Below are 16,545 nucleotides of genomic sequence, written 5' to 3' on the forward strand. Positions count from 1 at the left end.
GTCTGGAATGTTACAAAGACATTGTACCCCACAAAAGGTTTTGATTTTTTTCATAACCATCTTAGAATAAGAGGAACACATGGACAAAATATTGAACTTTGAGACTGGCAAGTTTGGCAACATACACAAATGCAGGTTTAAAGCAAACCTATATCTATATTGTTCATGTTATACCTTTGTGTTTGTGTTTCCTCCTTAGCTCTACGAGTAAGAGGTACTGCTGCTTGTTCAGTGAACAGTTTTGAGTGGGTGGTCTTAAGCCACTTGGTACCAAGGTGGCACTTAACTGTATGTGTTTATTTTATCATCTTTATTAAGTTACATTTTACTACACAAAGTAACAGAACTTGGCCACCCAGCATCTGACCAGAGCCTCAAACATCAAAAGCATCTTTCCCTTAGCAGATTAAAGCACATTTTGCAGTAGTTTTTCTTCTTTTAACTCTGACTCCAGTTGAGTTTATTCATATATATATATATATATATATATATATATATATAAACATCCTCCCTTCCTTTTTTTATCTTTATTAACTTGAGTATTTCTTATTTATATTTCAATTTTTAATCCCCTTCCCGGTTTCTGGGCCAACATCCCCCTAACCCCTCCCCACCCTCCCCCCATTACTGCCCTCCCTCCAACAATCACGTTCAATGGGGGTTCAGTCTTGGCAGGACCAAGGCCTTCCCTTCCACTGGTGCTCTTACTAGGCTATTCATTGCTATATATATTGATATATATATTGATATATATATATTGATATATATATTGATATATATATTGATATATATATTGATATATATATAGATATATATTCACACACATATATATATTCCTAAATGTAACCTGCTCTATCATGGGGTTTTGATCCAACAATATATGACTTCTCCAGGTATCATTCCTCTCTGAATTTGAAAAAAAAGAACCTTTAAATTTACCTAGTGCGTTTGCACATTCATTCTTTTGTTTGTTTGTTTGTTTGTTTGTTTGTTTGTTTTGATGTGCTTTCTTAAACAGATATTTTTTACATGTTTCAAGGTAGCCTTAATCTTCTTCTCCGGTCTCAACATCCCACCTGCCAGGACTACAGACATGTGTCACCATGCCTGAAATTCCTTAAGTAATTAATTGTAAGGTTTTAATTTGTTGAGATAGGGTCTCTCTGTGTCCCCGGCTATCCTAGAGCTCCATGTAGATAGGTTGGCCTCACAAGTGCTGAGATTAAAAGCCTATGTCACCGTGTCTCATCATTTTTTAACTTTTTTTAAGATTGTCATGACTGAAATGTATACTTTTTATTTTATTTTAAAGGCGGGATAGCATATGAACCCTTGATTGGCCTAGAGCTTAGGAGATACCTTTTGCCTCTCTCATAAGTGCTGGGATGAGGACATATGCTACCACCAACAACCTCCTAGCATTTCTTCTGTATACATTACAGCAAAATTAACTGATATAGAAAACACTGTCTCAAGTGGGTTTTATTTTCAAGTTTATATGTGTGTTTACCCAAGCATTTTGTTTCCTTCATTTTCTAAAAGCTTTTTTGTTTTCTGTCACCATTAAGGAGATAATCTAATTAAATAAGTTTAACTTTGGACAAGAAATAGCATATACATGAGAAATCAATACTGGGGTAACTATTTAGGTATTTTCATTTGATTATATCAAAATTTTGAAGAGAAAATTCATACTTATATTTCCACACACAATTCTATGATGAAAACTACCTATTCAAGTTGTCCATATAATCAAATCAATGCGTTATTAAATTCCAGCATTTGGTATTTAGTGTATTGTTAGCAGTTGACGTGCTGTCCACTATATGGGACATATGGGAGTAGTTGGAGGGAGTAAAGGAAAGGGGGATATAATTATGTATAAAAACTAATCAATAAACTCAGAGTCAGAGTGAGAAGAGTACAAATGCAGCAACTGTACTAATTATTAATATGAACTTAGCTTTCAGTGTATGCTAGTATATATGTAAATAAATCTTTCTAAGGAAATATATATCCCTATATTATCAAAATTTAGGATATTGATATCAGTTGAGGAAGAAAAATGTATAAAATGCTATCAGATGTGTCTTATCTTGACAGAAGACCCATTATTTTATTCATTCGTGACAACCAAAAGGGGCAGGATCAGGTATGGGGAGAGACAGGAGAGAAGCCCAGAGGGCCAGGAAAATGAATAGAAATATGCAGCAGTGTGGGGTTGGGGGGTGGTGAGAAACCTCTAGAAAGTTCCAGCCATCAGGGATGTAAGAGGCTTCTAGGACCTGATGGGGATGACCTTAACCATCAGTTAACAAGAGTAGGGAGATTAAACCTAAAGAGACCACCTCCAGTAGATAGATAGAGACAAAAATGGAATAGAGACTGAAGGAAAGACCAGCCCAACTTGGGATCCATTCCATGTCCAGGCACCAAACCTGAACACTATTACTGATGCTGTGGTGTGCTTGCAGACAGGAGACTAATGTGTTTGTCTTCTGAGGACCGGCAGCTGACTGAGACAGTTGCAGATACTTACAGCTGACCACTGAACTGAGATCAGGAACCCCTATGGAAGAGTTAGGGGAAGGACTGAAGGAGCTGAAGGCGATTGCAACCTCACAGGGAGAACAACAGTATCAACTATCCAGACTGCTCAGAGCTCCCAGAGGTTAAGCCACCAGCCAGAGAGCATACATGGGCTAGTCTGTGGCCCACTCTACATATGTAGCAGAGAACTGCCTTGTTTGGCCTCAGTGGGAAAAGATGCACTTAATCCTGTAGAAACGTAATGCCCCAGAGAAAGGAATTCTAGCAGGGTTAGGTGAAAATGGATGGGTGAGTGGGGAGCATCCTCTCAGAAACAAAGGGTAGGAGAGATGGAGTGAAAAACTCACGAACGGGGGACAAGGAAGGGAGGCAACATTTGGAATATAAATAGATGAAATAATAAACTTAAATTAAATTTAAAAAAAAAAAACCTTGGGGATGGAGAGATGTTTCAGGGCTTAGGAGTAATTCAGTTTCCATCATGGACATCTGATGGCACACCACCATCTATATAACACCAGCTTCAGAATCTTCAATACCCCATGGGTACCTGCATGAATACACACACACACACACACACACACACACACACACACACACACACACACACAGTAGATAGATAGATAGATAGATAGATAGATAGATAGATAGATAGATAGATAGATAGATGATACATTGACTATTTGGTAGCCATTGACAGCTCAATGATGGTTTTGGTAACTTAAATCTTGTAATTTACAAAAATTTTACTAAATTATAAAATTATCATTAAATAGAATACAAAACAAGTATGATACACACAGGTTAGTAGAAAATGTTCTCGACAACTATAAAAATCTCCACCTAAAATTCTACAGTCACACAGTAACTTAATAAAAAAAATACTTACTAGAATCCTTTAGCATTTATTGATGGAAATCTAGAAATTCGACAGTTTCTTTCGGTTGGAAAGAAGGCCAGACGAGATGGACACAAGTTATATGTAATGTCATAATTTACATTTGGTGGCAAAATGTTTGGTTCATTAACAAAAACATCCTAAAGAAAGCTATCGTTTGAACTCAAAGCATTCTTTTCTCCCTTAAATTGTTTTCACTTAATGTTGAGATTTTCTTCTTTTAAGAAGTCAAATGGGGAGCTATTGCAGCTGTGTTTCCTTTGAACATGGGAATGGCTTTTACAGTAGTTATAAGTTTGACTTTGTCCAGAGACAGACTCTCCCAAGGGAAGATTTATCAACCAAGTCAATGTCAAGTACAAATATTCACAAATGGTTGCTGAAGTCGTTTTCTTTTTTTTTTTTAATCAACAGTACAGAATGGCATCTGCTCTGCTCTTTCCAATAAGGGAAGAGAAGATGGAAGATGTTAAAATTCATTTTGTTTCCTATACACATCTCTTACTTGCCTTAGGAACTAATTTTCTCTTAATGATTTATTTCTATTATCTTTAATGATGCATATGTATGGTGAGGTACATGCATGTGCTTTTAGGTGTTTGTGGAGTACAGAGGAATGTGTTAGATCCCATGGTTCTGGAGTTAAGACTCATTGTGGGCTACCCAACATGGGTACTGGGAACCGACTCTGCCCTCTGAGAAAGCATTTTATGTTCTTAACCACTGAACCATATCTCTAGCCCTCAGTCAAATTCTTATGCTACTCAGGAGAGAATTGGGGAAGAGATACTATGTTGATTTTGTGGGAAAAGGTAACCCAAGGAAGAAAACAGTCATCCGCATCAGAAAAGGAAGGAAAAAATAGATATAGCATTGGCTTCCACGAGCATGTTATTATATTACAGCAACATGAATATATTATAGGATCTATAATTATCTAACAGTTAGATACTGTTGTAAAAATATTGACATTTAGTTGGCAACAGATAAAGATTATGAGGTCCACAACTCATCTTAAATGAAGAGAGTAAAGGACTGTGGGAATCTCAACCCTCAGATGATCCGTCTTCAGTGCAACCCTACACCTAAGGCTCAGGGAAAATTGTGGAAGAGAGAATGCAAAAATTATAGGAACCACAGGCCCAGTATTCCAATTACTAAATAGTGTCCCCAAAGCATGATAGGAAAAATGCCCCATGAAATTTCAGTTGTACGATTGTCTAAATGTGACTTGCATAAAGACAAGTAGACATGACAACATAGAGAAAATTCTATATGGTCTCTATGATGGCTATTCTTGTTTGTCAACTAAACTATGTCTGAAATTAACTGAAAACAAAAAATATAAGGGCACACCTGTGAGGGATTTTGTTTAATTTGAAGTGGGAAGAGCCACTTCCAATCTGAATCTTTGAAGGGGGAAGACACAACTTTAATCCAGATTTTTTGGGGGGGTCGTGGGAAGACCCACCTCTAATCTGGGTCACACCTTCTATTGGAAGCCTATGTAAGCACATGGAATAAGAAAGCTCTTTGCCTACTTGCTCTAAACACACTAGTAAGTTGGTTCCTTTATTGTCATTAAAGCCTGCTTCTTCAAGATTCTAGTGTAGACTGAAGACCAGCTGAGACATCCAGCCTCATGGACTGAACAACTACTGGATTCTTAGACCTCCCATTCATAGGTCACCATTGTTGGCTGGTCCCCTTTCCATATCAAGAAATTCATTCTATAAGTTCTGTTACTCTAGCAAAACTTCAGTAATAAAGTCACATCCATAGATGAAGAGGTGCAGGTATTCAGTGGCTGCTGTAAGAGGGAGAACCATCCCACGTCCCCAGGGACAAGCTCCCACATTTGATCTTGTGTCAGGTGGTTAGCCCTGAACCCATATATCTACAAGCAACACTAAATGATCTCTATTGTTTGCATGTACATGCAGCAATAATTAAGAAGACAATGTAGTTTGGAGGGAGGGGACATAGGAGAAACTTCAGGAGAAGAATGGGGTGTGGAAGTGACAGAAAAAATATTAAGTTAAAAACAAATATTTAAACTGGCATAAATAGTTAAATAGTACAAACATAAAACCCATTACAATATAGAACTTTCACAACATTCAAGATATCTTGATACACCTTTAAAATATCCCTGGTCATTATTCACAGGATCAGGAACAATAATTTCCATAATATAAAGTAGTAACTATACCTGTACCTATTTCTGAATTAGATACATGGACTATTCAATGTTGTTTTTAAAGCATTGCTCATGATGGGGCATGGTTTGGGGGCATTCAGTGGGATACTACTTTATATGCAGGTGGTTAAAGACAGAAAGAAATTTAAAATATGTTGTGAGCATGGAGTCATTGGAAATCTCTTAAGGAGCTTTACCTTTATACAGGTTTGCCTGGTAGACTTTCATTCCTTCAGCTGCTCTAATCTTCTAAGACTATCATTACAAGTTTGTTTGCCCAGCTTTAAACTAGAGGGTCTTGACTGGGTCCTTTCTCACTCACTATTACATTCCCTCAGTGGACTGAATTACATCTTCCTCAAACTCATATTTTGAAATCCTAACACCTGATACTTTAGAATATGACTATACTTAGAGATGGGCTCTTCAAGGAGCTAATTAGGTTAAATGAAGTAAGCCCTAACTTAATATAATGAATATTCTTTAAGAAGACGTGATTTGGGCTGAGACAGAGAGAAAAGATCATGTGAGCACATTAAGAAAAAGACAGTCTTCTATGAGCCTAGAGAGGGCTCAGTCATACTTTAAACCTGGACTTCCAGTCTCTAGATTGTAAGATGATACATTTCCATTGCTTATGCCACCCAACCCACATTGATTTATTACAGCATATTTGGCAAAGCTATTCCAACCTTTTAACATCTAGTGTCTTGAATTGCTCAAGGTAGCCAATCTTTGCTCTACCAGTGGGTCTCATAGTAGTCCCTTAGGCTTCCCATGTATCTGAATGAGAACTAGTTATTAAGTTAAACAGAAGTAAAGTAAGACTATGAAGGTATATCATGTGCAAGATAAAGGGTGAGGCTAGGACAGGAAACAAGTGTTAGAAAAGTAATTCATCCTGAGAAATCAACCAAAGGCCAAAAAGGATTGTGGGGTACATAGTTCTTGAGAGATGAAAGTGTTTTCTGCTTGTTAATGTAAAAGGTAAAGAAAATTTTTCCTTAATTCCCCATTTTCCTTGCAGGTATTCTACTAAGTTGAATGCTAAGAATGACTTACGGCATAACATCGCCTTAAGACCATAGGGGAGAAGAATTAGTATTAGTAATATACTGATGAGGAACCAGGGATCCAAGGAGATTAGCTAATTGTACAGAGTTTCCCAAATTTAGATTGCTATCAGCCCCAAGTTTCTTTCTTCAAGACCCTATACTTATTACCATGATACTCTACTCAAGTTTTGGTTTAAGAGAGATCAGTCAAAGATCCATAATGCCTGGATAATGAGATGTGCTAATCCCTCTGCAGGCATTTCTACCCATCTATAATAGGAAACAGGAACAAAAGTCATATTCAAGCAAAAGACTAAACAAAGTTCAGATAAGAAAAGCCAACCAACCACAACTTTACCCTATTTTTCATGAATATGCCTAATTGTTCAATAATTGCTTTTGCTATCCTCTGGTTCTTTCAAGCCAATGTTGATTAAGTACATTTTGTGTGCATGAGAATTTGATTTTAGAAGATGTTTATGAATTCAAAGACTTTACTGGGGACTAAAAGTCCCTTCCCTAGACACTCCACTTGTAGAATTCATAAATCAAATGCCTGAATGCTTCTTACATCTTCCAGATGCAGCTAGAAACGTTGTCAGTTGGCACAATAACAAAAATGAGGAAGGCGCTTTAAAGCCATATCCAAGTTTTAAATGCCATCTCTAAAATAATTGAGCACATGAGTTTGTAGTGGACTTAGAAGCTATAGATATAGCAAAATCCAGTGTCACTGTCAAGAAAACAACAAAGCAAAGTAAAGAAAACAAAACTCAGAAGCAAACCTAGAACTTTAGTATCTCATTTTTGTTTCTCTCCCCTGAAATATAATTTAAAACTATAGTGACTGTTAAGGATTTTAAATAATCTCACCTTCTGGATTGTTTTTAAATATTAAAGAAATGCCCTTGGAAATAATTGTTATCCATGCATTTAAAGTAATATTGACTATGAAGTCTTAATGAAATCATTTTTCTTCTCTGGTAATTAAAATATGTTGACAAATAGACATTTGTAAGAATCATGCTGATTCAAGTTGTTCATAAATTTTTGGGCCCTGGTATTCTTTTTGTATGATTTATCATTTTCATTTATGTGTATTTGTGGGAGATGGGTATGTGAATATGAACGTGTGTGGGTACTTGTGGAGGTCATAAAGTGAATGTCAGAGCTAGAGAACATGTGAGCTAGAGTGCATAGGAGATGCCCAACATGGGTGCTAGGGACTCACTCAAGTCCTCTGTAAAAGTGGCAAGTACTGGTCCATCTCTCCAGTTCCAACACTGACACTCTTAACATTATTAAATGTGTCTAACTGACTGTCATGAAAATTATCATTCAATTGTCCTGCTTCAGCTCTTAGCTTGTTATTGGTTTTGTCACTCAATCTAGATGTTATATTCCCAATTAGGTTATACCACGATGGCCAGCCTTTAAGCAGGATAACTATAGCAATTTAGATCTTAATTACAATACTAGTAATTTGCAAAATATATTGTAATCCTCATCTCAAGACCTTGGAGAAGCTAATCAAGTGCTTTACTACTGAGCTAAAACCCAGCCCAGAAATATGCACCTTTATGGAAAAAAGTAAATATGAATACTGGTATCTTAGTTTTTTTGATCCTGATATCAAGACATTTCTCATATCATTATTTTAATATACCTGATGGGAAACATTCATTTTACCTTTATTCTGTGGAAAACTTTTCATGTTCACTGTGGAAAGGAACAAGAAACAAGAAAGACTATTTCCAACTTTACTACCTCTATGGACAGAAATGGCCTTTGTACCTCACACTAAAGTGAAATTGTCACAGAAAGTTTATTTTGATCAGTAGATAAGCTCATAAATATATTTCTATCTTTGAAGGGAAGAGGGAGGGAGAAGCCCCTGGATTCCAGAAAAACATAAAGTGCTGACACATAAACCAAACAAACAAGTTGATACAATCTTTTCATGTTAAAAACCATAAATTAACTTGCCAAAAAATGTAGTGTTTACTTATAATGGACATTAAATGCCTCAGTGGTAAGAAACAGTCCAGAACACGTATAGTTTGCCATACCAATGAAGAAATGTTATTTAAGGTGTTGCCTAATTATCTTTTAAACTTTTAAAAAGTAGATAAAAGTTGATTTTATGATTCAGTACTTCTGAAACTGCTGTCCAAACAATAATCCCTAAACCATTGGTGTTGGTAGATTATTAGGTTTCTTACAACTGTCAACAGTAGTAGCAAAGATGGGTTTTTTAATGCAATCATTAAATGGTATTGACAATTATCTATGTGCATTATCCAGGGACTAAACGTGTACTGGCACATATTTAAGTGCCAATAAAATCTGGGTGAGCTCTAGTATGGGAGCTCAAGAAGGGGAGCTCTAGTATGTATGGACATTTTGCATAATAAAGGAACATGTGCTGTTTGTTTTTCCTGAAGACTGTCTACATGATTTTTTTGTGTTCCAGGTGCCAGCTCAATAAATCTTCCAGGATCATTAGGGTGTAATGAAGCAAAGCAGAGTGGGACACATCCAGCCATAAAATAAAAATTGCCAAATAAATAAATAAATAAATAAATAAATAAATAAAAATTGCCTTCAATAACAACGTCTACTACTCACAAATCCTGCAGGGTGTTGACCAAGGTGTTTCAATTGTAAACAAAATGATATCAATAAAGTGCAGACAGAATACCTAAACACATGACAGCATTCCATTAAAGATGCAAGCTTTCCAAGTGTCCTGTAGCCTCACCAAACATGAGAATGGTGCATATTCATTGTAATGTGAATGCTACCAATTAGAATAAGGCCAAGAGACCCATTTCTAATATGAACCTTGATGTCCAAAGGTTCTTCAGGTTCATTCTTATCCAGAGACTGGATCGTGGTATTATTTACTACATTTCAGAGTTGTCTGGGAACAGTTGAAGAATACAAAGGAAATAACAATAGCAAAGTGCTCTGTGTGGGAGCTAAGTTTTTATAAATATGTACATGCACTATGTGCATGAAATTTAGAAGCAATATTTAGGCTGGTCTTTGTTTTTCATATACAAACCTCTGACACATCTGCATCTTCCCTCCTCCCACTTTTCCCTCCTTCTCTCTTTCCTTAGTACTTTCTTTCCTTCTCTCCCTCTCCCACTCCCTTTGTGAAGGCAGAAATCTTATATTTGGCCTTGTTGAAGGGCAAAAAGTGGTGGTTTGACTAAGAAAGGTCCCCGTAGTCTCTGGAATTTGAATTATTTGTTCACCAGTTGGTGGTCCTGTTTGGGGAGGTTTCGGGGGTGTGGCCTTGTGGGGAGGAAGCATATGACTGAGAGTAGACTTGAAAAAGTTTAGTTCTCATTCATCTTATACTTTGCTCTTTGCTTCATGCTTGTGGTTCCAGATGTTAGCTCTCAGCTTCTTCTTGCCCCTGCCAAGATGCTTGCTGCTTGCTGAATGCCTCCACCCTACCACCATCAACTGTTAGCAGTCCAAACCCTAAGGTAACATAAACTCTTTCTTCCTTAAGTGGACATTAGTCATGGTCTTTTATCAGAGCAACCGAAAGTAATTTAGTAAGCACAGTCCTTTCTATGACCCCAAGAATTCTCCAACAACAGATCCTCTGTCAAAATGAAACTTAGTCATTTTTCATCAAACATCTGATCAACAAATATGAACATCTACCAAGATTCTGGAGCAGCCATTTTAGTCAATTCTGATTCCCTCCAAAAGTAACAACCAAGTTTCTAAATCATGCAAGACTGGTCAATCTAAAGTCTAAAGTCTAAGCTAGGTGTAGCATTATATATCCACAATTCCAACCACTCAGAAAGCTGAGGCAAGTGTATTATGAGTTCAGACTGGACAACTCAATCTCAGGGAGAAAATGGCAAATATCCAAAAAGAAATGCTATCTATTTCTTTAAATCCTTAAAAAAATAGGGATTTGTTTTAGCCATAGTGTGGTGATTTATGAACCAGGGTGTCTGATGGATTATGAGAAGAATATATGGCTCTCTTTCTTGCTATGCAAATATTTTCAAATACATAATATACTCATTAGACATGAAATTATTTCAACAAAGGACTATTGCTATTCTGCCTTACTTAATTCTTCAAATAATTTTTAAAATCAAATCAAAGGAATGGGAAATTAACATTATATCATCAGGCAAAGTGTGTCAGAAAACATTAATCCGGCATTCTGAGTCTGATGATAGGACCTCAGATTCAAGGCCAGTATGGCTTACACAGTGAGATCCTGTCACAAAGAAACAACAACAACAACAGAAGAGTAACAATAAAAGCTAATTTGATAAGAGGTAAATGTGCACACTATCATTACAGAATATTCTTCATTAAAATGATTCACATGCTTTTAAATGACTAGGAATGTCAACGCAGGCATTTTCTAAACACAATCCATTTTACTCTCTGCCTCACTTTGCATTCAAGCTTCAACTAAATGCATTAAAAAATAGATTTGTATCATTTGGATGCTTGTATCTCGGATTTCATGAGGAATCGTGTGATCAGTGATGCTAATTTTCTTCCTCTAAACAACTGTTTTCCAGCATCTGTAAATGACACTGTCCCAGACAAGCTCTTCATCAGCCCTATGGCTGTGACATGAGACAATGAGCAGCATAATGTGTTCTGCCACATCTGCTTGGTCTCTCACATATTTAACTAAGCTTTCATCTCTGAAGTACAAGGATAATGATTTCCAGAAGTCACTGGAAGGAGCTAGACCATTGGAAGATGCAGCGTGTTACAGATTTTCTTGACTTTTAGACAGTAAGAAAAAGTGAAAATCTCCCCCAAAGAAAGATTTGTGAGGTTCTATGGAAAATATTGGTTTTACAGTTCAATTTTTGTTTTAGAGAATAAGAGGTCTAGTGTATGTCAGGAAATCTAATGGGGGATGGTAGGGAAATGCTGTTAAACAAGTAATCCTGGTGGTGTGGGATTGAAGAACACACAGAAGGGGAAGGCAGAGCCACTCCAAAATCATGAAAAGCTCAGAGTGAAAACTGGTTTCCAGCTCTGGTAGAGAAGTGTGCACATGCCTTGGTGAAAAAGAAAACGTGAATTATACGTAACAGTGAACACCAGCTTACAGACTGCCAGCAATGCTAATCCCTTATTAAAGAGATTTTGTTGTTGCTGCTGTGACTCAGAAATTCAGAATTCGCCTGCCTTTTTCTGTTTTACTTGTTTGGAATAATTAACTATACAAAGATGAAAAAAAGCAAGGATTGCAGGTCAGTTATCTGTGTTAAAGAAACATGGCCTACTCAACTAAAACAAAATAAAACAGAAAACCAATTCCATATACAAATTAAAAATAACTTTTAGCATAAGTATTTTGCTCTTAGGTAAGTTATGCTCCCATAATGATTATGCAGCAGCATGGAGTTACTCCCACTTTCCACTCGCATGAGCAGTGGCAACCACCTCACAACAAGAAATGTCTCCATTGAAACAGAGCCCACAGTCACTCATATGCAAATTATCCTAGATGTTACTCTGGCCTGGAGAAACCAAACCAAGCAGTTATAGATGTATTTGACTCAGAGGCAGAAACTTGACCCTCTTGAGTGTCTGAGGTGGCTGTGATAAGTGAAGAAAATTTGCAAATGCTATACCTAGAGTTTATAATATTATATATTATCTTTGTTTTTATTAAGTAAGTCTCCTACTCTGGTGGAAAGACTGATAGTATCAAATGGAGGTGGAATTTTTTTTTTTAATTGTGACATTTTGGGGCCAGCGAAATGGCTCAGTGTGTAAAAATGCTTGCAGTCAAGCTTGAGCACCTGAGATACATCCCCAGGATTCACCCACTGGAAGGAAAGAGTGACCTCCTACAGGTTTTCCTCTGATCTTCACATGTAGTGTGGCATGCACATGCCCATGTCCTTACACCCAAAATAATTCAATAAGTATAGTAAACAGTTTCAGAATAAAATAATGATGTTTGGGCTAATGCTTTAGGACAGAGCTTCTTTGCTTGTGTTATGGATTCTGAGTTGGAATGAAGTAGCTGCTTTGCTAGGAAAATTTTGTGACTTCCTCCCTAGTCTGGGTTCTATTACTACTCTCATTAATCCCCTATATCAGCAAATAGTTGGTGTTTCAAATCACAGTACCTCTTGCTCATTCAAAAACTCTTGTTTTTGCATCCCCTTCACAATCCTGGCACAGGCTGTGACTCGTCAATGAGTAATGTTAAGATCAGAACAGGACTGACTCCTAGAAAGCAGGCAGTGTTCGGAAATCACTAGTGTAGTAGCACTGTTGGCAGAATTTAAAATTCCATTATTTCTCCCAAAAATGTAACAGTTAAAAATAGACAGGCCCTGGGCAGACATCTTCCTGATGGGTACTGCCAAGAGGGCTACTATTGACGTTGACACTGCCTGCTACTTTCTTCCTTCTCTACACATCCCTCCAGCTCAGGATAGCCCTCATGCTGTTGACCCTTCTGTTTTTATTTAATTTTAACATGCAGTATAAAAATAAATTTACATGTTCAACTTACCTCACTAAAATGTAAGCTTTTGCAGATGAGGATGTGTGAACATTCTACTAGAAAATGTAGCCCAAACACATAACACAAAGAACAGCACATAAGTATTTATTTAATTAGTGAATAATTATCTAGATTTCAAGTGCTTGAGAAGAAACACTATAAACATAAGCTAGGGAAAGACACCCAAAGATATCCAAGGAGATAAATAAAATAATTTCAATCAGTATTAGTGGAAGTTGACAAAATTAGAATCAGTTTAAGATGAGAAGGACCTAAGAAGAAATGTCTGAATTTCATAAACCATAATCACTGATAACTCACTGATAATCACTGATAATTTCTACCACAGTGAGTGAGGAAGTCAGATAGCAAGTAGCCAAGGGGACATCACCATTAAGCCAACAGTGCATCTGGAACAGAACTCTTTATGAGGAATTCAGTAGCAAAATAACATAGGCTGAAAAGAAGGTTCTAGCCAGAAGTGAGAAGAAGTAAGAGGGTAGCACTGGGAGGAAAGGAGGGAGCAAAGGCTGCAGTTGATGTACAGTGGATAAATTAATAACTAATGGAAAGTACTATCCGCAGCAGTTAGGGACATAACTCAACATCGGAATGCCTATCTAGTTTGTTTAAGTATAGGGTTGAATTCCCAGCATTATACAAAAATGTCACCAGGAATTAAAAAATTGAACCACTATTGTCCTGCCAACATGGCTTCACATCATCCTGACCAAACAGGAAGGAACCAGTACCAGTGATGAACATATTAATGGGCAGGGGGGAGGAGGGGAGATTTAGAAAAGAGAAAAAGGGCTACATGGTACAGGGTAAGGATTCTATGACATAAACTCTAAGCTCGGGGAATCCAAATGATTATTTCCACATATCTATAAATTCTGGTTACTGTACTAGGGAACTTCCTAGGCTCTCTAATCTTCCCCCACCCCTATTAGCCCCACCTCATTATGTCTCCCATGTGTATGCCTTTGTGTTGCTATTTTTGTTGTTGTTGTTGTTGTGGTTGTTTAGACTCTGATCCTGTCTGATTTTATCACCAGAGGGAGACATCTTTTTTAATTTTGGAAGTAATCCACATGCTCTGAAGAATAACACTATTACCAAGGCATAAAGTAGTCAATCACAAAGGGATCACACAATTAAAGGCCTGCCTAGGAGACTTAATTGGACTACAAGTAAAAGGGGAAGCAGGGAGATGGAGCAGAGAGAGGGAACAAAGAAGGGAGGAGAAACGGTAGTCAGGGATAGATGTAATATATGAGAGAAGAATACATTTTAAAAATAAAACTAAATTTAAAGAGTAGAAGGAGGGGGAGGAGAAGTGAGCTGGTAAAGGTTCTTGTCAATAAGACTGATGACCTCAGATCGATACCCGGGACCCACATGGCATGCGGAGAGAATAGTTTCCCACATGTCCTCTGATCTTCACAAGTGTCTCATGGTCCCCATGTGTGCGCACACACTGCCCTCACATTTACACACACACACACACACACACACACACACACACACACACACACACACACACACACACTCAAATAAAATAGGGACATAGTTCTGTAGCAGCATTCTTGTCCTGCATACATGAAGCCCTGGGTTCAATCTCCAGTACTGAAAAGAAGTCTAGATGATGCTTCAGTTTGCAGAGACCTTCCCTGGGTTTGTCGGCAAGGTGGGGAATGACTGGATCCAATGTGAGATGGGAAGATGGGTTTAAGCTTTGCAAATGCTGTCCACCCATTTGTGGTTGGCTTACACTTAGCACTTACTGTCTCACAGTTTGTCTACTCGTTTAGCAAGTCAGCCTAGGGAAAGGAGGTCTCACTCAGAGCTCCTTTGGCAGGCTCCTGTTCTCAGTAAGGAACTCTGCTTACTCTCACCCTTGTCCAGAGTAAAGGACCTTCTCACTTCCTGGGCATGCACACTTAGAAAGTGTCACAGAGCTGGGGTCACCGCTGTGCTCTTTCACAGTCTAAGATCCTGGACCAATCTTTCCATTACTGCTTTGGCTCTTCTTTGTCCTAAAGCGGGTATGTTTCAGCCTTTGTCTAGTTTCCCTAATACAGAGAATTGCTCTGAAATATTGCTGCCTTCCCCGACTCCCTTCAGTTCTCTGATTCCTAAAGTTGATATTACATTAGTCCATTTTGTGATCAAACTTCCATTTATTTATATACTTTTGATTGAAGCTTGTGTGATAGGCTGAAGCAGAATTCTGTAGGCTGAGTACATTATCTTTTAAAAAGCACAAAGTTTTCACCTCTCTTCCAATTCGTCTTAATTAAAATACATCTGAAGTGTTTTTAAAATTATTTTACACTTTCTTTGAGATAAAGAAGTTATTTTTCAGTAATACGATATGCTCAGAAGTAGGTCTGCTTTGTATCTAGAGACGGTGGCATCTTGGTAAAATATATGTCAAGCAGTAACTTGCACAGAACACATAGATTCCTTTGCTAAATATCATTCTGCTTGAGTTATGTTTTAGCAGAGCATTGGAAAACAGTAATTAATACGGTTCTTTTGTTGTAGGTTATATGCTCTTACTGTGCTGTAATAGTGTGGTCAAGCTGAATGCTTTTGTTTGGCTAATTATTTCTCATTTTGCTCATTCACTTCTCAGATGATATGCTGGGGTCTCAAGTCTGAAGATTGGTTACAGCAGTAGAGATGCTCCACAGAATATCCACATGGAATGCCGAGAGAGAGAGAGAGAGAGAGAGAGAGAGAGAGAGAGAGAGAGAGAGAGAGAGAGAGAGAGGGAGGGAGGGGGAGAGGGAGAGAGAGAGAACTTGTCTACCTTTCCAAGTCCATGCCTCAGGGAGCATCTCTTATTCCTGTATCTTCCTTGTACCTGAGAAGCGTGTTCCTAAGGCAGCCAATGGGAGCCCATACACGTGCACTCCTTAAGCCTGAAGGTCCCTAAAACCAGCTTTGAATAACTGGGTGGTAATAAGTTCCACTCTCTTCTTCTAACCCTGAAAATACTAGATCAGAGTCTCGGTAGCTTTGTAAATGTGCATGGAAGCTATCGTGTGAATCATGAGCTCATCATAAGTTCTCTGCAGCCCAGTGACAGAGCTTCATGTCTTTCTTCTCCTCTGCTCTCCCCCTGGGCCTGCATTTCTAGATTGCCCTGCTTAAAATTAGCACATATTAGCACATATGTTTGTGCCTGGAACTCTGTTTCTAGGGAATTAGCCAAGGTAGGATAGTATCAGCAATATTAGTATTTATGGTTATGATAGTGCTAACTCTGTGGGCCTTGGTCAGCACATGTGCAATACTG

At 37.8% G+C, this 16,545-nt stretch overlaps 1 protein-coding gene; it reads left to right on the top strand.

The window, feature by feature from the left end:
- Positions 1-16,545, top strand: part of Erich1 (glutamate-rich 1) — a gene marked incomplete at its 5' end in the record, with an annotated part of 52,793,804 nt that overhangs the window by 9,030,344 nt on the left and 43,746,915 nt on the right.

The sequence above is a fragment of the Rattus norvegicus genome, chromosome 16 (genome assembly GCF_021556685.1).
Source record: "Rattus norvegicus strain SHRSP/BbbUtx chromosome 16, alternate assembly SHRSP_T2T, whole genome shotgun sequence".
In the NCBI taxonomy this organism is placed as follows: Eukaryota; Metazoa; Chordata; class Mammalia; order Rodentia; family Muridae; genus Rattus; species Rattus norvegicus.